Source organism: Phalangium opilio, unplaced genomic scaffold (assembly GCF_054372755.1).
Source record: "Phalangium opilio isolate 3A_F unplaced genomic scaffold, DU_Popi_V2 ptg000021l_1, whole genome shotgun sequence".
In the NCBI taxonomy this organism is placed as follows: Eukaryota; Metazoa; Arthropoda; class Arachnida; order Opiliones; family Phalangiidae; genus Phalangium; species Phalangium opilio.
Window position 1 is genome coordinate 2970915 of NW_028324153.1, and position 19377 is coordinate 2990291.

Genomic DNA, 19377 nt, shown 5'->3' on the forward strand with positions numbered 1-19377 from the left:
CCAAGGACCTCTCGATCTGCAGTCGAATGCTCTACCAGTGAGCTATTCCCCCTAGTTCAAGACCGTAATGTCGATTTAACTAAAATAAAGGCAATGATCCGTGCTGTTACAGGAAGATCTTTGGTTTGAACCAAGGACCTCTCGATCTGCAGTCGAATGCTCTACCACTGAGCTATTCCCCTTTGTTCCTCGCCCTAATGTCGATTTAACTAAAATAAAAGGAATGATGCGTGCTGTTACAGGGGGAACTCGGGTTTGAACCAAGGACCTCTCGATCTGCAGTCGAATGCTCTACCACTGATCTATTCCCCCGCGTTCGTAACCGTAATGTCGATTTAACTAAAATAAACGAAATGATCCGTGCTGTTACAGGGGGAACTCGGGTTTAAACCAAGTATCTCTTGATCTGCAGTCGAATTCTCTACCACTGAGGTACTCCCCCTTGTTCTCAGCCGTAATGTCGATTTAACTAAACTAAACGGAATGATCCGTGCTGTTACAGGGAGAACACGGGTTTGAACCAAGTACCTCTCGATCTGCAGTCGAATGCTCTACCACTGAGCTATTCCCCTTTGTTCCTCGCCCTAATGTCGATTTAACTAAAATAAATGGAATGATCCGTGCTGTTACAGGGGAAACTCGGGTTTGAACCAAGGACCTCTCGATCTGCAGTCGTATGCTCTACCGCTGAGCTATTCCCCCTTGTTCATAGCCGTAATGTCGATTTAACTAAAATTAACGGAATGATCCGTGCTGTTACAGGGAGAACACGGGTTTGAACCAAGGACCTCTTGATCTGCAGTCGTATGCTCTACCGCTGAGCTATTCCCCTTGTTCATAGCCGTAATGTCGATTTAACTAAAATTAACGGAATGATCCGTGCTGTTACAGGGAGAACTCGGGTTTGAACCAAGGACCTCTCGATCTGCAGTCGAATGCTCTACCACTGAGCTATTCCCCTTTGTTCCTCGCCCTAATGTCGATTTAACTAAAATAAAAGGAATGATCCGTGCTGTTACAGGGGGAACTCGGGTTTGAACCAAGGACCTCTCGATCTGCAGTCGAATGCTCTACCGCTGAGCTATTCCCCCTTGTTCATAGCCGTAATGTCGATTTAACTAAAATTAACGGAATGATCCGTGCTGTTACAGGGAGAACACGGGTTTGAACCAAGGACCTCTCGATCTGCAGTCGAATGCTCTACCAGTGAGCTATTCCCCCTAGTTCAAGGCCGTAATGTCGATTTAACTAAAATAAAGGCAATGATCCGTGCTGTTACAGGAAGAATTTGGTTTGAACCAAGGACCTCTCGATCTGCAGTCGAATGCTCTACCACTGAGCTATTCCCCTATGTTCCTCGCCCTAATGTCGATTTAACTAAAATAAAAGGAATGATCCGTGCTGTTACAGGGGGGACTCGGGTTTTAACCAAGGACCTCTCGATCTGCAGTCGAATGCTCTACCACTGATCTATTCCCCCGCGTTCGTAACCGTAATGTCGATTTAACTAAAATAAACGAAATGATCCGTGCTGTTACAGGGGGAACTCGGGTTTAAACCAAGTACCTCTTGATCTGCAGTCGAATGCGAGCTATTCCCCCTTGTTCATAACCGTAATATCGATTTAACTAAATAAACGGAATGATCCGTGCTGTTACAGGGAGAACATGGGTTTGAACCAAGTACCTCTCGATCTGCAGTCGAATGCTCTACCACTGAGCTATTCCCCTTTTTTCCTCGCCCTAATGTCGATTTAACTAAAGTAAAAGGAATGATCCGTGCTGTTACAGGGGGAACTCGGGTTTGAACCAAAGACCTCTCGATCTGCAGTCGTATGCTCTACCACTGAGCTATTCCCCCTTGTTCATAGCCGTAATGTCGATTTAACTAAAATTAACGGAAGGATCCGTGCTGTTACAGGGAGAACACGGGTTTGAAACAAGTACCTCTTGATCTGCAGTCGAATGCTCTACCACTGAGGTACTCCCCCTTGTTCTCAGCCGTAATGTCGATTTAACTAAACTAAACGGAATGATCCGTGCTGTTACAGGGAGAACTCGGGTTTGAACCAAGGACCTCTCGATCTGCAGTCGAATGCTCTACCACTGAGCTATTCCCCTTTGTTCCTCGCCCTAATGTCGATTTAACTAAAATAAAAGGAATGATCCGTGCTGTTACAGGGGGAACTCGGGTTTGAACCAAGGACCTCTCGATCTGCAGTCGAATGCTCTACCGCTGAGCTATTCCCCCTTGTTCATAGCCGTAATGTCGATTTAACTAAAATTAACGGAATGATCCGTGCTGTTACAGGGAGAACACGGGTTTGAACCAAGGACCTCTCGATCTGCAGTCGAATGCTCTACCAGTGAGCTATTCCCCCTAGTTCAAGGCCGTAATGTCGATTTAACTAAAATAAAGGCAATGATCCGTGCTGTTACAGGAAGAATTTGGTTTGAACCAAGGACCTCTCGATCTGCAGTCGAATGCTCTACCACTGAGCTATTCCCCTTTGTTCCTCGCCCTAATGTCGATTTAACTAAAATAAAAGGAATGATCCGTGCTGTTACAGGGGGAACTCGGGTTTGAACCAAGGACCTCTCGATCTGCAGTCGTATGCTCTACCACTGAGCTATTCCCCCTTGTTCATAGCCGTAATGTCGATTTAACTAAAATTAACGGAAGGATCCGTGCTGTTACAGGGAGAACACGGGTTTGAACCAAGTACCTCTTGATCTGCAGTCGAATGCTCTACCACTGAGGTACTCCCCCTTGTTCTCAGCCGTAATGTCGATTTAACTAAACTAAACGGAATGATCCGTGCTGTTACAGGGAGAACTCGGGTTTGAACCAAGGACCTCTAGATCTGCAGTCGAATGCTCTACCACTGAGCTATTCCCCTTTGTTCCTCGCCCTAATGTCGATTTAACTAAAATAAAAGGAATGATCCGTGCTGTTACAGGGGGAACTCGGGTTTGAACCAAGGACCTCTCGATCTGCAGTCGAATGCTCTACCGCTGAGCTATTCCCCCTTGTTCATAGCCGTAATGTCGATTTAACTAAAATTAACGGAATGATCCGTGCTGTTACAGGGAGAACACGGGTTTGAACCAAGGACCTCTCGATCTGCAGTCGAATGCTCTACCACTGAGCTATTCCCCTTTGTTCCTCGCCCTAATGTCGATTTAACTAAAATAAAAGGAATGATGCGTGCTGTTACAGGGGGAACTCGGGTTTGAACCAAGGACCTCTCGATCTGCAGTCGAATGCTCTACCACTGATCTATTCCCCCGCGTTCGTAACCGTAATGTCGATTTAACTAAAATAAACGAAATGATCCGTGCTGTTACAGGGGGAACTCGGGTTTAAACCAAGTATCTCTTGATCTGCAGTCGAATGCGAGCTATTCCCCCTTGTTCATAACCGTAATATCGATTTAACTAAATAAACGGAATGATCCGTGCTGTTACAGGGAGAACATGGGTTTGAACCAAGTACCTCTCGATCTGCAGTCGAATGCTCTACCACTGAGCTATTCCCCTTTTTTCCTCGCCCTAATGTCGATTTAACTAAAGTAAAAGGAATGATCCGTGCTGTTACAGGGGGAACTCGGGTTTGAACCAAGTACCTCTCGATCTGCAGTCGTATGCTCTACCACTGAGCTATTCCCCCTTGTTCATAGCCGTAAAGTCGATTTAACTAAAATTAACGGAAGGATCCGTGCTGTTACAGGGAGAACACGGGTTTGAACCAAGTACCTCTTGATCTGCAGTCGAATGCTCTACCACTGAGGTACTCCCCCTTGTTCTTAGCCGTAATGTCGATTTAACTAAACTAAACGGAATGATCCGTGCTGTTACAGGGAGAACACGGGTTTGAACCAAGTACCTCTTGATCTGCAGTCGAATGCTCTACCGCTGAGCTATTCCCCCTTTTTCAAGGCCGTATTGTCGATTTAACTAAAATAAACGGAATGATCTGTTTTGTTACAGGGAGAACTCGGGTTTGAACCAAGGACCTCTCGATCTGCAGTCGAATGCTCTACCAGTGAGCTATTCCCCCTAGTTCAAGGCCGTAATGTCGATTTAACTAAAATAAAGGCAATGATCCGTGCTGTTACAGGAAGATCTTTGGTTTGAACCAAGGACCTCTCGATCTGCAGTCGAATGCTCTACCACTGAGCTATTCCCCTTTGTTCCTCGCCCTAATGTCGATTTAACTAAAATAAAAGGAATGATGCGTGCTGTTACAGGGGGAACTCGGGTTTGAACCAAGGACCTCTCGATCTGCAGTCGAATGCTCTACCACTGATCTATTCCCCCGCGTTCGTAACCGTAATGTCGATTTAACTAAAATAAACGAAATGATCCGTGCTGTTACAGGGGGAACTCGGGTTTAAACCAAGTATCTCTTGATCTGCAGTCGAATGCGAGCTATTCCCCCTTGTTCATAACCGTAATATCGATTTAACTAAATAAACGGAATGATCCGTGCTGTTACAGGGAGAACATGGGTTTGAACCAAGTACCTCTCGATCTGCAGTCGAATGCTCTACCACTGAGCTATTCCCCTTTTTTCCTCGCCCTAATGTCGATTTAACTAAAGTAAAAGGAATGATCCGTGCTGTTACAGGGGGAACTCGGGTTTGAACCAAGGACCTCTCGATCTGCAGTCGTATGCTCTACCACTGAGCTATTTCCCCTTGTTCATAGCCGTAATGTCGATTTAACTAAAATTAACGGAAGGATCCGTGCTGTTACAGGGAGAACACGGGTTTGAACCAAGTACCTCTTGATCTGCAGTCGAATTCTCTACCACTGAGGTACTCCCCCTTGTTCTCAGCCGTAATGTCGATTTAACTAAACTAAACGGAATGATCCGTGCTGTTACAGGGAGAACACGGGTTTGAACCAAGTACCTCTCGATCTGCAGTCGAATGCTCTACCACTGAGCTATTCCCCTTTGTTCCTCGCCCTAATGTCGATTTAACTAAAATAAATGGAATGATCCGTGCTGTTACAGGGGGAACTCGGGTTTGAACCAAGGACCTCTCGATCTGCAGTCGTATGCTCTACCGCTGAGCTATTCCCCCTTGTTCATAGCCGTAATGTCGATTTAACTAAAATTAACGGAATGATCCGTGCTGTTACAGGGAGAACACGGGTTTGAACCAAGGACCTCTTGATCTGCAGTCGTATGCTCTACCGCTGGGCTATTCCCCTTGTTCATAGCCGTAATGTCGATTTAACTAAAATTAACGGAATGATCCGTGCTGTTACAGGGAGAACTCGGGTTTGAACCAAGGACCTCTCGATCTGCAGTCGAATGCTCTACCACTGAGCTATTCCCCTTTGTTCCTCGCCCTAATGTCGATTTAACTAAAATAAAAGGAATGATCCGTGCTGTTACAGGGGGAACTCGGGTTTGAACCAAGGACCTCTCGATCTGCAGTCGAATGCTCTACCGCTGAGCTATTCCCCCTTGTTCATAGCCGTAATGTCGATTTAACTAAAATTAACGGAATGATCCGTGCTGTTACAGGGAGAACACGGGTTTGAACCAAGGACCTCTCGATCTGCAGTCGAATGCTCTACCAGTGAGCTATTCCCCCTAGTTCAAGGCCGTAATGTCGATTTAACTAAAATAAAGGCAATGATCCGTGCTGTTACAGGAAGAATTTGGTTTGAACCAAGGACCTCTCGATCTGCAGTCGAATGCTCTACCACTGAGCTATCCCCCCTTGTTCATAACCGTAATGTCGCATTAACTAAAATAAACGGAATGATGCGTGCTGTTACAGGGGGAACTCGGGTTTGAACCAAGGACCTCTCGATCTGCAGTCGAATGCTCTACCACTGATCTATTCCCCCGCGTTCGTAACCGTAATGTCGATTTAACTAAAATAAACGAAATGATCCGTGCTGTTACAGGGGGAACTCGGGTTTAAACCAAGTATCTCTTGATCTGCAGTCGAATGCGAGCTATTCCCCCTTGTTCATAACCGTAATATCGATTTAACTAAATAAACGGAATGATCCGTGCTGTTACAGGGAGAACATGGGTTTGAACCAAGTACCTCTCGATCTGCAGTCGAATGCTCTACCACTGAGCTATTCCCCTTTTTTCCTCGCCCTAATGTCGATTTAACTAAAGTAAAAGGAATGATCCGTGCTGTTACAGGGGGAACTCGGGTTTGAACCAAGGACCTCTCGATCTGCAGTCGTATGCTCTACCACTGAGCTATTTCCCCTTGTTCATAGCCGTAATGTCGATTTAACTAAAATTAACGGAAGGATCCGTGCTGTTACAGGGAGAACACGGGTTTGAACCAAGTACCTCTTGATCTGCAGTCGAATTCTCTACCACTGAGGTACTCCCCCTTGTTCTCAGCCGTAATGTCGATTTAACTAAACTAAACGGAATGATCCGTGCTGTTACAGGGAGAACACGGGTTTGAACCAAGTACCTCTCGATCTGCAGTCGAATGCTCTACCACTGAGCTATTCCCCTTTGTTCCTCGCCCTAATGTCGATTTAACTAAAATAAATGGAATGATCCGTGCTGTTACAGGGGGAACTCGGGTTTGAACCAAGGACCTCTCGATCTGCAGTCGTATGCTCTACCGCTGAGCTATTCCCCCTTGTTCATAGCCGTAATGTCGATTTAACTAAAATTAACGGAATGATCCGTGCTGTTACAGGGAGAACACGGGTTTGAACCAAGGACCTCTTGATCTGCAGTCGTATGCTCTACCGCTGAGCTATTCCCCTTGTTCATAGCCGTAATGTCGATTTAACTAAAATTAACGGAATGATCCGTGCTGTTACAGGGAGAACTCGGGTTTGAACCAAGGACCTCTCGATCTGCAGTCGAATGCTCTACCACTGAGCTATTCCCCTTTGTTCCTCGCCCTAATGTCGATTTAACTAAAATAAAAGGAATGATCCGTGCTGTTACAGGGGGAACTCGGGTTTGAACCAAGGACCTCTCGATCTGCAGTCGAATGCTCTACCGCTGAGCTATTCCCCCTTGTTCATAGCCGTAATGTCGATTTAACTAAAATTATCGGAATGATCCGTGCTGTTACAGGGAGAACACGGGTTTGAACCAAGGACCTCTCGATCTGCAGTCGAATGCTCTACCAGTGAGCTATTCCCCCTAGTTCAAGGCCGTAATGTCGATTTAACTAAAATAAAGGCAATGATCCGTGCTGTTACAGGAAGAATTTGGTTTGAACCAAGGACCTCTCGATCTGCAGTCGAATGCTCTACCACTGAGCTATCCCCCCTTGTTCATAACCGTAATGTCGCATTAACTAAAATAAACGGAATGATCCGTGCTGTTACAGTGGGAACTCGGGTTTGAACCATGGACCTCTCGATCTGCAGTCGAATGCTCTACCACTGATTTATTTCCCTTTGTTCATAGTCGTAATGTCGATTTAGCTAAAATGAAGGCAATGATCCGTGCTGTTACAGAGAGAACTCGGGTTTGAACCAAGGACCTCTCGATCTGCAGTCGAATGCTCTACCACTGAGCTATTCCCCCTAATTCAAGGCCGTAATGTCGATTTTACTAAAATAAAGGCAATGATCCGTGCTGTTACAGCGGGAACTCGGGTTTGAACCAAGGATCTCTCGATTCTCAGTCGAATGCTCCACCACTGAGCTATCCCCCCTTGTTAATAACCGTAATGTCGATTTAACTAAAATAAACGAAATGATCCGTGCTGTTACAGGGGGAACTCGGGTTTGAACCAAGGACCTCTCGATCTGCAGTCGAATGCTCTACCACTGAGCTATTCCCCCTTGTTCATAACCGTAATGTCGATTTAACTAAAATAAACGGAATGATCCGTCCTGTTACAGGGAGAACACGGGTTTGAACCAAGTACCTCTTGATCTGCAGTCGAATGCTCTACCACTGAGCTATTCCCCCTAGTTCAAGGCCGTATTGTCGATTTACCTAAAATAAAGGCAATGATCCGTGCTGTTACAGGGAGAACTAGGGTTTGAACCAAGGACCTCTCGATCTGCAGTCGAATGCTCTACCACTGAGCTATTCCTCCTAGTTCAAAGCCGTAATGTCGATTTAACTAAAATGAAGGCAATGATCCGTGCTATTACAGGGAGAACTCGGGTTTGAACCAAGGACCTCTCGATCTGCAGTCGAATGCTCTACTACTGAGCTATTCCCCCTTGTTCATAACCGTAATTTCGATTTAACTAAAATAAACGAAATGATCCGTGCTGTTACAGCGGGAACTCGGGTTTGAACCAAGGATCTCTCGATCTTCAGTCGAATGCTCCACCACTGAGCTATCCCCCCTTGTTCATAACCGTAATGTCGATTTACCTAAAATAAACGAAATGATCCGTGCTGTTACAGGGGGGACTCGGGTTTGAACCAAGGACCTCTTGATCTGCAGTCTAATGCGAGCTATTCCCCCTTGTTCATAACCGTAATGTCGATTTAACTAAAATAAACGAAATGATCCGTGCTGTTACATGGGGAACTCGAGTTTGAACCAATGACCTCTTGATCTGAAGTCGAATGCTCTACCACTGAGCTACTCCCCCTTGTTCAAAACCGTTATGTCGATTTAACAAAAATAAACGGAATGATCCGTGCTGTTACAGGGGGAACTCGGGTTTGAACCAAGTACCTCTCGATCTGCAGTCGAATGCTCTACCACTGAGCTATTCCACTTTGTTCCTCGCCCTAATGTCGATGTAACTAAAATAAAAGGAATGATCCGTGCTGTTACAGGGGGAACTCGGGTTTGAACCAAGGACCTCTCGATTTGCAGCCGAATGCTCTACCGCTGAGCTATTCCCCCTTGTTCATAACCGTAATGTCGAATTAACTAAAATAAACGAAATGATCCGTGCTGTTACAGGGGGAACTCGGGTTTGAACCAAGTACCTCTCGCTCTGCAGTCGAATTCTCTACCACTGAGCTATTCCCCCTTGTTCATAACCGTAATGTCGATTTAACTAAAATAAACGGAATGATCCGTCCTGTTACAGGGAGAACACGGGTTTGAACCAAGTACCTCTTGATCTGCAGTCGAATGCTCTACCACTGAGCTATTCCCCCTTGTTCTTAGCCGTAATGTCGATTTAACTAAACTAAACGGAATGATCCGTGTTGTTACAGGGAGAACACGGGTTTGAACCAAGGACCTCTCGATCTGCAGTCGAATGCTCTACCACTGAGCTACTCCCCCTAGTTCAAGGCCGTAATGTCGATTTAACTAAAATAAAGGCAATGATCCGTGCCGTTACAGCGAGAACTCGGGTTTGAACCAAGGACCTCTCGATCTGCAGTCGAATGCTCTACCACTGAGCTATTCCCCTTTGTTCCTCGCCCTAATGTCGATGTAACTAAAATAAAAGGAATGATCCGTGCTGTTACAGGGGGAACTCGGGTTTGAACCAAGGACCTCCCGATCTGCAGTCGAATGCTCTACCGCTGAGCTATTCCCCCTTGTTCATAACCGTAATTTCGATTTAACTAAAATAAACGAAATGATCCGTGCTGTTACAGCGGGAACTCGGGTTTGAACCAAGGATCTCTCGATCTTCAGTCGAATGCTCCACCACTGAGCTATCCCCCCTTGTTCATAACCGTAATGTCGATTTACCTAAAATAAACGAAATGATCCGTGTTGTTACAGGGGGAACTCGGGTTTGAACCAAGGACCTCTTGATCTGCAGTCTAATGTGAGCTATTCCCCCTTGTTCATAACCGTAATGTCGATTTAACTAAAATAAACGAAATGATCCGTGCTGTTACATGGGGAACTCGAGTTTCAACCAATGACCTCTTGATCTGAAGTCGAATGCTCTACCACTGAGCTACTCCCCCTTGTTCAAAACCGTTATGTCGATTTAACTAAAATAAACGGAATGATCCGTGCTGTTACAGGGGGAACTCGGGTTTGAACCAAGTTCCTCTCGATCTGCAGTCGAATGCTCTACCGCTGAGCTATTCCCCTTGTTCTTAGCCGTAATGTCGATTTAACTAAAATAAACGGAATGATCCGTGCTGTTACAGGGGGAACTCGGGTTTGAACCAATTACCTCTCGATCTGCAGTCGAATGCTCTACCACTGAGCTATTCCCCCGCGTTCGTAACCGTAATGTCGATTTAACTAAAATAAACGGAATGATCCGTTCTGTTACTGGGGGAACTCGGGTTTGAACCAAGGACCTCTTCATCTGCAGTCGAATGCGAGCTATTCCCCCTTGTTCATAACCGTAATGTCGATTTAACTGAAATAAACGAAATGATCCGTGCTGTTACAGCGGGAACTCGGGTTTGAACCAAGGATCTCTCGATCTTCAGTCGAATGCTCCACCACTGAGCTATCCCCCCTTGTTCATAACCGTAATGTCGATTTACCTAAAATAAACGAAATGATCCGTGCTGTTACAGGGGGGACTCGGGTTTGAACCAAGGACCTCTTGATCTGCAGTCTAATGCGAGCTATTCCCCCTTGTTCATAACCGTAATGTCGATTTAACTAAAATAAACGAAATGATCCGTGCTGTTACATGGGGAACTCGAGTTTGAACCAATGACCTCTTGATCTGAAGTCGAATGCTCTACCACTGAGCTACTCCCCCTTGTTCAAAACCGTTTTGTCGATTTAACTAAAATAAACGGAATGATCCGTGCTGTTACAGGGGGAACTCGGTTTTGAACCAAGTACCTCTCGATCTGCAGTCGAATGCTCTACCACTGAGCTATTCCACTTTGTTCCTCGCCCTAATGTCGATGTAACTAAAATAAAAGGAATGATCCGTGCTGTTACAGGGGGAACTCGGGTTTGAACCAAGGACCACTCGATTTGCAGCCGAATGCTCTACCGCTGAGCTATTCCCCCTTGTTCATAACCGTAATGTCGAATTAACTAAAATAAACGAAATGATCCGTGCTGTTACAGGGGGAACTCGGGTTTGAACCAAGTACCTCTCGCTCTGCAGTCGAATTCTCTACCACTGAGCTATTCCCCCTTGTTCATAACCGTAATGTCGATTTAACTAAAATAAACGGAATGATCCGTCCTGTTACAGGGAGAACACGGGTTTGAACCAAGTACCTCTTGATCTGCAGTCGAATGCTCTACCACTGAGCTATCCCCCCTTGTTTTTAGCCGTAATGTCGATTTAACTAAACTAAACGGAATGATCCGTGCTGTTACAGGGAGAACACGGGTTTGAACCAAGGACCTCTCGATCTGCAGTCGAATGCTCTACCACTGAGCTACTCCCCCTAGTTCAAGGCCGTAATGTCGATTTAACTAAAATAAAGGCAATGATCCGTGCCGTTACAGCGAGAACTCGGGTTTGAACCAAGGACCTCTCGATCTGCAGTCGAATGCTCTACCACTGAGCTATTCCCCTTTGTTCCTCGCCCTAATGTCGATGTAACTAAAATAAAAGGAATGATCCGTGCTGTTACAGGGGGAACTCGGGTTTGAACCAAGGACCTCCCGATCTGCAGTCGAATGCTCTACCGCTGAGCTATTCCCCCTTGTTCATAACCGTAATTTCGATTAAACTAAAATAAACGAAATGATCCGTGCTGTTACAGCGGGAACTCGGGTTTGGACCAAGGATCTCTCGATCTTCAGTCGAATGCTCCACCACTGAGCTATCCCCCCTTGTTCATAACCGTAATGTCGATTTACCTAAAATAAACGAAATGATCCGTGCTGTTACAGGGGGAACTCGGGTTTGAACCAAGGACCTCTTGATCTGCAGTCTAATGAGAGCTATTCCCCCTTGTTCATAACCGTAATGTCGATTTAACTAAAATAAACGAAATGATCCGTGCTGTTACATGGGGAACTCGAGTTTGAACCAATGACCTCTTGATCTGAAGTCGAATGCTCTACCACTGAGCTACTCCCCCTTGTTCAAAACCGTTATGTCGATTTAACTAAAATAAACGGAATGATCCGTGCTGTTACAGGGGGAACTCGGGTTTGAACCAAGTTCCTCTCGATCTGTAGTCGAATGCTCTACCGCTGACCTATTCCCCCTTTTTCTTAGCCGTAATGTCGATTTACCTAAAATAAACGGAATGATCCGTGCTGTTACAGGGGGAACTCGGGTTTGAACCAATTACCTCTCGATCTGCAGTCGAATGCTCTACCACTGAGCTATTCCCCCGCGTTCGTAACCGTAATGTCGATTTAACTAAAATAAACGGAATGATCCGTGCTGTTACTGGGGGAACACGGGTTTGAACCAAGGACCTCTTGATCTGCAGTCGAATGCGAGCTATTCCCCCTTGTTCATAACCGTAATGTCGCATTAACTAAAATAAACGGAATGATCCGTGCTGTTACAGTGGGAACTCGGGTTTGAACCAAGGACCTCTCGATCTGCAGTCGAATGCTCTACCACTGATTTATTTCCCTTTGTTCATAGTCGTAATGTCGATTTAGCTAAAATGAAGGCAATGATCCGTGCTGTTACAGGGAGAACTCGGGTTTGAACCAAGGACCTCTCGTTCTGCAGTCGAATGCTCTACCACTGAGCTATTCCCCCTAGTTCAAGGCCGTAATGTCGATTTTACTAAAATAAAGGCAATGATCCGTGCTGTTACAGCGGGAACTCGGGTTTGAACCAATTACCTCTCGATCTGCAGTCGAATGCTCTACCACTGAGCTATTCCCCCGCGTTCGTAACCGTAATGTCGATTTAACTAAAATAAACGGAATGATCCGTGCTGTTACTGGGGGAACTCGGGTTTGAACCAAGGACCTCTTGATCTGCAGTCGAATGCGAGCTATTCCCCCTTGTTCATAACCGTAATGTCGATTTAACTGAAATAAACGAAATGATCCGTGCTGTTACAGCGGGAACTCGGGTTTGAACCAAGGATCTCTCGATCTTCAGTCGAATGCTCCACCACTGAACTATCCCCCCTTGTTCATAACCGTAATGTCGATTTACCTAAAATAAACGAAATGATCCGTGCTGTTACAGGGGGGACTCGGGTTTGAACCAAGGACCTCTTGATCTGCAGTCTAATGCGAGCTATTCCCCCTTGTTCATAACCGTAATGTCGATTTAACTAAAATAAACGAAATGATCCGTGCTGTTACATGGGGAACTCGAGTTTGAACCAATGACCTCTTGATCTGAAGTCGAATGCTCTACCACTGAGCTACTCCCCCTTGTTCAAAACCGTTTTGTCGATTTAACTAAAATAAACGGAATGATCCGTGCTGTTACAGGGGGAACTCGGTTTTGAACCAAGTACCTCTCGATCTGCAGTCGAATGCTCTACCACTGAGCTATTCCACTTTGTTCCTCGCCCTAATGTCGATGTAACTAAAATAAAAGGAATGATCCGTGCTGTTACAGGGGGAACTCGGGTTTGAACCAAGGACCTCTCGATTTGCAGCCGAATGCTCTACCGCTGAGCTATTCCCCCTTGTTCATAACCGTAATGTCGAATTAACTAAAATAAACGAAATGATCCGTGCTGTTACAGGGGGAACTCGGGTTTGAACCAAGTACCTCTCGCTCTGCAGTCGAATTCTCTACCACTGAGCTATTCCCCCTTGTTCATAACCGTAATGTCGATTTAACTAAAATAAACGGAATGATCCGTCCTGTTACAGGGAGAACACGGGTTTGAACCAAGTACCTCTTGATCTGCAGTCGAATGCTCTACCACTGAGCTATTCCCCCTTGTTCTTAGCCGTAATGTCGATTTAACTAAACTAAACGGAATGATCCGTGCTGTTACAGGGAGAACACGGGTTTGAACCAAGGACCTCTCGATCTGCAGTCGAATGCTCTACCACTGAGCTATTCCCCTTTGTTCCTCGCCCTAATGTCGATGTAACTAAAATAAAAGGAATGATCCGTGCTGTTACAGGGGGAACTCGGGTTTGAACCAAGGACCTCTTGATCTGCAGTCGAATGCGAGCTATTCCCCCTTGTTCATAACCGTAATGTCGATTTAACTAAAATAAACGAAATGATCCGTGCTGTTACAGGGAGAACACGGGTTTGAACCAAGGACCTCTTGATCTGCAGTCGAATGCGAGCTATTCCCCCTTGTTCATAACCGTAATGTCGATTTAACTAAATAAACGGAATGATCCGTGCTGTTACAGGGAGAACATGGGTTTGAACCAAGTACCTCTCGATCTGCAGTCGAATGCTCTACCACTGATTTATTTCCCTTTGTTCATAGTCGTAATGTCGATTTAACTAAAATAAACGGAATGATCCGCGCTGTTACAGCGGAAACTCGGGTTTGAACCAAGGATCTCTCGATCTTCAGTCGAATGCTCCACCACTGAGCTATCCCCCCTTGTTCATAACCGTAATGTCGATTTACCTAAAATTAACGAAATGATCCGTGCTGTTACAGGGGGAACTCGGGTTTGAACCAAGGACCGCTTGATCTGCAGTCTAAAGCGAGATATTCCCCCTTGTTCATAACCGTAATGTCGATTTAACTAAAATAAACGAAATGATCCCTGCTGTTACGGGGGAACTCGGGTTTGAACCAAGAACATCTCTATCTGCAGTCAAATGCTCTACCACTGACCTACTCCCCCTTGTTCAAAACCGTTATGTCGATTTAACTAAAATAAACGGAATGATCCGTGCTGTTACAGGGGGAACTCGGGTTTTAACCAAGTTCCTCTCGATCTGCAGTCGAATGCTCTACCGCTGAGCTATTCCCCCTTGTTTTTAGCCGTAATGTCGATTTAACTAAAATAAACGGAATGATCCGTGCTGTTACAGGGGGAACTCGGGTTTGAACCAAGTACCTCTCGATCTTTAGTCGAATGCTCTACCACTGAGCTATTCCCCCGCGTTCGTAACCGTAATGTCGATTAAACTAAAATAAACGAAATGATCCGTGCTGTTACAGGGGGAACTCGGGTTTGAACCAAAGACCTCTTGATCTGCAGTCGAATGCGAGCTATTCCCCCTTGTTCATAACCGTAATGTCGATTTAACTAAAATAAACGAAATGATCAGTGCTGTTACAGGGAGAACACGGGTTTGAACCAAGGACCTCTCGATCTGCAGTCGAATGCTCTACCACTGATTTATTTCCCTTTGTTCATAGTCGTAATGTCGATTTAGCTAAAATGAAGGCAATGATCCGTGCAGTTACAGGGAGAACTCGGGTTTGAACCAAGAACCTCTCGATCTGCAGTCGAATGCTCTACCACTGAGCTATTCCCCCTTGTTCATAACCGTAATGTCGATTTAAATAAAATAAACTAAATGATCCGTGCTGTTACAGGGAGAACACGGGTTTGAACCAAGGACCTCTTGATCTGCAGTCGAATGCGAGCTATTCCCCCTTGTTCATAACCGTAATGTCGATTTAACTAAATAAACGGAATGATCCGTGCTGTTACAGGGAGAACATGGGTTTGAACCAAGTACCTCTCGATCTGCAGTCGAACGCTCTACCACTGAGCTATTCCCCCTTGTTCTTAGCCGTAATGTCGATTTAACTAAACTAAACGAAATGATCCATGCTGTTACAGGGGGAACTCGGGTTTGAACCAAAGACCTCTTGATCTGCAGTCGAATGCGAGCTATTCCCCCTTGTTCATAACCGTAATGTCGATTTAACTAAAATAAACGAAATGATCCGTGCTGTTACAGGGAGAACACGGGTATGAACCAAGGACCTCTCGATCTGCAGTCGAATGCTCTACCACTGAGCTATTCCCCCTAGTTCAAGGCCGTAATGTCGATTTAACTAAAATAAAGGCAATGATCCGTGCCGTTACAGCCAGAACTCGGGTTTGAACCAAGGACCTCTCGATCTGCAGTCGAATGCTCTACCACTGAGCTATTCCCCTTTGTTCCTCACCCTAATGTCGATGTAACTAAAATAAAAGGAATGATCCGTGCTGTTACAGGGGGAACTCGGGTTTGAACCAAGGACCTCTCGATCTGCAGACGAATGCTCTACCGCTGGGCTATTCCCCCTTGTTCATAACCGTAATTTCGATTTAACTAAAATAAACGAAATGATCCGTGCTGTTACAGTGGGAACTCGGGTTTGAACCAAGGACCTCCCGATCTGCAGTCGAATGCTCTACCGCTGAGCTATTCCCCCTTGTTCATAACCGTAATTTCGATTTAACTAAAATAAACGAAATGATCCGTGCTGTTACAGCGGGAACTCGGGTTTGAACCAAGGATCTCTCGATCTTCAGTCGAATGCTCCACCACTGAGCTATCCCACCTTGTTCAAAACCGTTATGTAGATTTAACTAAAATAAACGGAATGATCCGTGCTGTTACAGGGGGAACTCGGGTTTGAACCAAGTTCCTCTCGATCTGCAGTCGAATGCTCTACCGCTGAGCTATTCCCCCTTGTTCTTAGCCGTAATGTCGATTTAACTAAAATAAACGGAATGATCCGTGCTGTTACAGGGGGAACTCGGGTTTGAACCAATTACCTCTCGATCTGCAGTCGAATGCTCTACCACTGAGCTATTCCCCCTTGTTCGTAACCGTAATGTCGATTTAACTAAAATAAACGGAATGATCCGTGCTGTTACTGGGGGAACTCGGGTTTGAACCAAGGACCTCTTGATCTGCAGTCGAATGCGAGCTATTCCCCCTTGTTCATAATCGTAATGTCGATTTAACTGAAATAAACGAAATGATCCGTGCTGTTACAGGGAGAACACGGGTTTGAACCAAGGACCTCTTGATCTGCAGTCGAATGCGAGCTATTCCCCCTTGTTCATAACCGTAATGTCGCATTAACTAAAATAAACGGAATGATCCGTGCTGTTACAGTGGGAACTCGGGTTTGAACCAAGGACCTCTCGATCTGCAGTCGAATGCTCTACCACTGATTTATTTCCCTTTGTTCATAGTCGTAATGTCGATTTAGCTAAAATGAAGGCAATGATCCGTTCTGTTACAGGGAGAACTCGGGTTTGAACCAAGGACCTCTCGATCTGCAGTCGAATGCTCTACCACTGAGCTATTCCCCCTAGTTCAAGGCCGTAATGTCGATTTTACTAAAATAAAGGCAATGATCCGTGCTGTTACAGCGGGAACTCGGGTTTGAACCAAGGATCTCTCGATCTTCAGTCGAATGCTCCACCACTGAGCTATCCCCCCTTGTTAATAACCGTAATGTCGATTTAACTAAAATAAACGAAATGATCCGTGCTGTTACATGGGGAACTCGAGTTTGAACCAATGACCTCTTGATCTGAAGTCGAATGCTCCACCACTGAGCTATCCCCCCTTGTTCATAACCGTAATGTCGATTTAACTAAAATAAACGAAATGATCCGTGCTGTTACATGGGGAACTCGAGTTTGAACCAATGACCTCTTGATCTGAAGTCGAATGCTCTACCACTGAGCTACTCCCCCTTGTTCAAAACCGTTATGTCGATTTAACTAAAATAAACGGAATGATCCGTGCTGTTACAGGGGGAACTCGGGTTTGAAACAAGTTCCTCTCGATCTGCAGTCGAATGCTCTACCGCTGAGCTATTCCCCCTTGTTCTTAGCCGTAATGTCGATTTAACTAAAATAAACGGAATGATCCGTGCTGTTACAGGGGGAACTCGGGTTTGAACCAAGTACCTCTCGATCTGCAGTCGAATGCTCTACCACTGAGCTATTCCCCCGCGTTCGTATCCGTAATGTCGATTTAACTAAAATAAACGGAATGATCCGTGCTGTTACAGGGGGAACTCGGGTTTGAACCAAGGACCTCTTGATCTGCAGTCGAATGCGAGCTATTCCCCCTTGTTCATAACCGTAATGTCGCATTAACTAAAATAAACGGAATGATCCGTGCTGTTACAGTGGGAACTCGGGTTTGAACCAAGGACCTCTCGATCTGCAGTCGAATGCTCTACCACTGATTTATTTCCCTTTGTTTATAGTCGTAATGTCGATTTAGCTAAAATGAAGGCAATGATCCGTGCTGTTACAGGGAGAACTCGGGTTTGAACCAAGGACCTCTCGATCTGCAGTCGAATGCTCTACCACTGAGCTATTCCCCTTTGTACCTCGCCCTAATGTCGATTTAACTAAAATAAAAGGAATGATCCGTGCTGTTACAGCGGGAACTCGGGTTTGAACCAAGGACCTCTCGATCTGTGTCGAATGCTCTACCACTGAGCTATTCCCCTTTGTACCTCACCCTAATGTCGATTTAACTAAAATAAAAGGAATGATCCGTGCTAATACAGGGGGAACTCGGGTTTGAACCAAGGACCTCTTGATCTGCAGTCGAATGCGAGCTATTCCCCCTTGTTCATAACCGTAATGTCGATTTAACTAAAATAAACGAAATGATCAGTGCTGTTACAGGGAGAACACGGGTTTGAACCAAGGACCTCTTGATCTGCAGTCGAATGCGAGCTATTCCCCCTTGTTCATAACCGTAATGTCGATTTAACTAAATAAACGGAATGATCCGTGCTGTTACAGGGAGAACACGGGTTTGAACCAAGTACCTCTCGATCTGCAGTCGAATGCTCTACCACTGATTTATTTCCCTTTGTTCATAGTCGTAATGTCGATTTAACTAAAATAAACGGAATGATCCGTGCTGTTACAGCGGGAACTCGGGTTTGAACCAAGGATCTCTCGATCTTCAGTCGAATGCTCCACCTCTGAGCTATCCCCCCTTGTTCATAACCGTAATGTCGATTTACCTAAAATGAAGGCAATGATCCGTTCTGTTACAGGGAGAACTCGGGTTTGAACCAAGGACCTCTCGATCTGCAGTCGAATGCTCCACCACTGAGCTATCCGCCCTTGTTCATAACCGTAATGTCGATTTAACTAAAATAAACGAAATGATCCGTGCTGTTACATGGGGAACTCGAGTTTGAACCAATGACCTCTTGATCTGAAGTCGAATGCTCTACCACTGAGCTACTCCCCCTTGTTCAAAACCGTTATGTCGATTTAACTAAAATAAACGGAATGATCCGTGCTGTTACAGGGGGAACTCGGGTTTGAACCAAGTTCCTCTCGATCTGCAGTCGAATGCTCTACCGCTGAGCTATTCCCCCTTGTTCTTAGCCGTAATGTCGATTTAACTAAAATAAACGGAATGATCCGTGCTGTTACAGGGGGAACTCAGGTTTGATCCAAGTACCTCTCGATCTGCAGTCGAATGCTCTACCACTGAGCTATTCCCCCGCGTTCGTATCCGTAATGTCGATTTAACTAAAATAAACGGAATGATCCGTGCTGTTACAGGGGGAACTCGGGTTTGAACCAAGGACCTCTTGATCTGCAGTCGAATGCGAGCTATTCCCCCTTGTTCATAACCGTAATGTCGATTTAACTGAAATAAACGAAATGATCCGTGCTGTTAC

The 19377-nt window shown here is 45.5% G+C and overlaps 15 non-coding genes across 15 annotated transcripts; all 15 read right to left on the reverse strand.

The window, feature by feature from the left end:
• Positions 1 to 1019: 1019 nt before the first annotated feature.
• On the reverse strand, positions 1020 to 1091 carry TRNAC-GCA (transfer RNA cysteine (anticodon GCA)). Its single transcript has one exon. It is a non-coding gene; the product is annotated as a tRNA-Cys (tRNA).
• Positions 1092 to 2178: 1087 nt separating this feature from the next.
• On the reverse strand, positions 2179 to 2250 carry TRNAC-GCA (transfer RNA cysteine (anticodon GCA)). The gene has a single exon. It is a non-coding gene; the product is annotated as a tRNA-Cys (tRNA).
• A 707-nt stretch (positions 2251 to 2957) lies between these two features.
• Positions 2958 to 3029, reverse strand: TRNAC-GCA (transfer RNA cysteine (anticodon GCA)). Its single transcript has one exon. It is a non-coding gene; the product is annotated as a tRNA-Cys (tRNA).
• Positions 3030 to 5406: 2377 nt separating this feature from the next.
• Positions 5407 to 5478, reverse strand: TRNAC-GCA (transfer RNA cysteine (anticodon GCA)). The gene has a single exon. It is a non-coding gene; the product is annotated as a tRNA-Cys (tRNA).
• A 1476-nt stretch (positions 5479 to 6954) lies between these two features.
• Positions 6955 to 7026, reverse strand: TRNAC-GCA (transfer RNA cysteine (anticodon GCA)). The gene has a single exon. It is a non-coding gene; the product is annotated as a tRNA-Cys (tRNA).
• A 447-nt stretch (positions 7027 to 7473) lies between these two features.
• On the reverse strand, positions 7474 to 7545 carry TRNAC-GCA (transfer RNA cysteine (anticodon GCA)). Its single transcript has one exon. It is a non-coding gene; the product is annotated as a tRNA-Cys (tRNA).
• Positions 7546 to 7603: 58 nt separating this feature from the next.
• TRNAL-GAG (transfer RNA leucine (anticodon GAG)) lies at positions 7604 to 7675 on the reverse strand. The gene has a single exon. It is a non-coding gene; the product is annotated as a tRNA-Leu (tRNA).
• A 58-nt stretch (positions 7676 to 7733) lies between these two features.
• Positions 7734 to 7805, reverse strand: TRNAC-GCA (transfer RNA cysteine (anticodon GCA)). The gene has a single exon. It is a non-coding gene; the product is annotated as a tRNA-Cys (tRNA).
• Positions 7806 to 9414: 1609 nt separating this feature from the next.
• On the reverse strand, positions 9415 to 9486 carry TRNAC-GCA (transfer RNA cysteine (anticodon GCA)). Its single transcript has one exon. It is a non-coding gene; the product is annotated as a tRNA-Cys (tRNA).
• Positions 9487 to 11466: 1980 nt separating this feature from the next.
• On the reverse strand, positions 11467 to 11538 carry TRNAC-GCA (transfer RNA cysteine (anticodon GCA)). The gene has a single exon. It is a non-coding gene; the product is annotated as a tRNA-Cys (tRNA).
• A 439-nt stretch (positions 11539 to 11977) lies between these two features.
• On the reverse strand, positions 11978 to 12049 carry TRNAC-ACA (transfer RNA cysteine (anticodon ACA)). Its single transcript has one exon. It is a non-coding gene; the product is annotated as a tRNA-Cys (tRNA).
• A 2732-nt stretch (positions 12050 to 14781) lies between these two features.
• On the reverse strand, positions 14782 to 14853 carry TRNAF-AAA (transfer RNA phenylalanine (anticodon AAA)). Its single transcript has one exon. It is a non-coding gene; the product is annotated as a tRNA-Phe (tRNA).
• Positions 14854 to 15162: 309 nt separating this feature from the next.
• On the reverse strand, positions 15163 to 15234 carry TRNAC-GCA (transfer RNA cysteine (anticodon GCA)). The gene has a single exon. It is a non-coding gene; the product is annotated as a tRNA-Cys (tRNA).
• A 1711-nt stretch (positions 15235 to 16945) lies between these two features.
• Positions 16946 to 17017, reverse strand: TRNAC-GCA (transfer RNA cysteine (anticodon GCA)). Its single transcript has one exon. It is a non-coding gene; the product is annotated as a tRNA-Cys (tRNA).
• Positions 17018 to 17595: 578 nt separating this feature from the next.
• Positions 17596 to 17667, reverse strand: TRNAC-GCA (transfer RNA cysteine (anticodon GCA)). The gene has a single exon. It is a non-coding gene; the product is annotated as a tRNA-Cys (tRNA).
• Positions 17668 to 19377: the final 1710 nt, after the last annotated feature.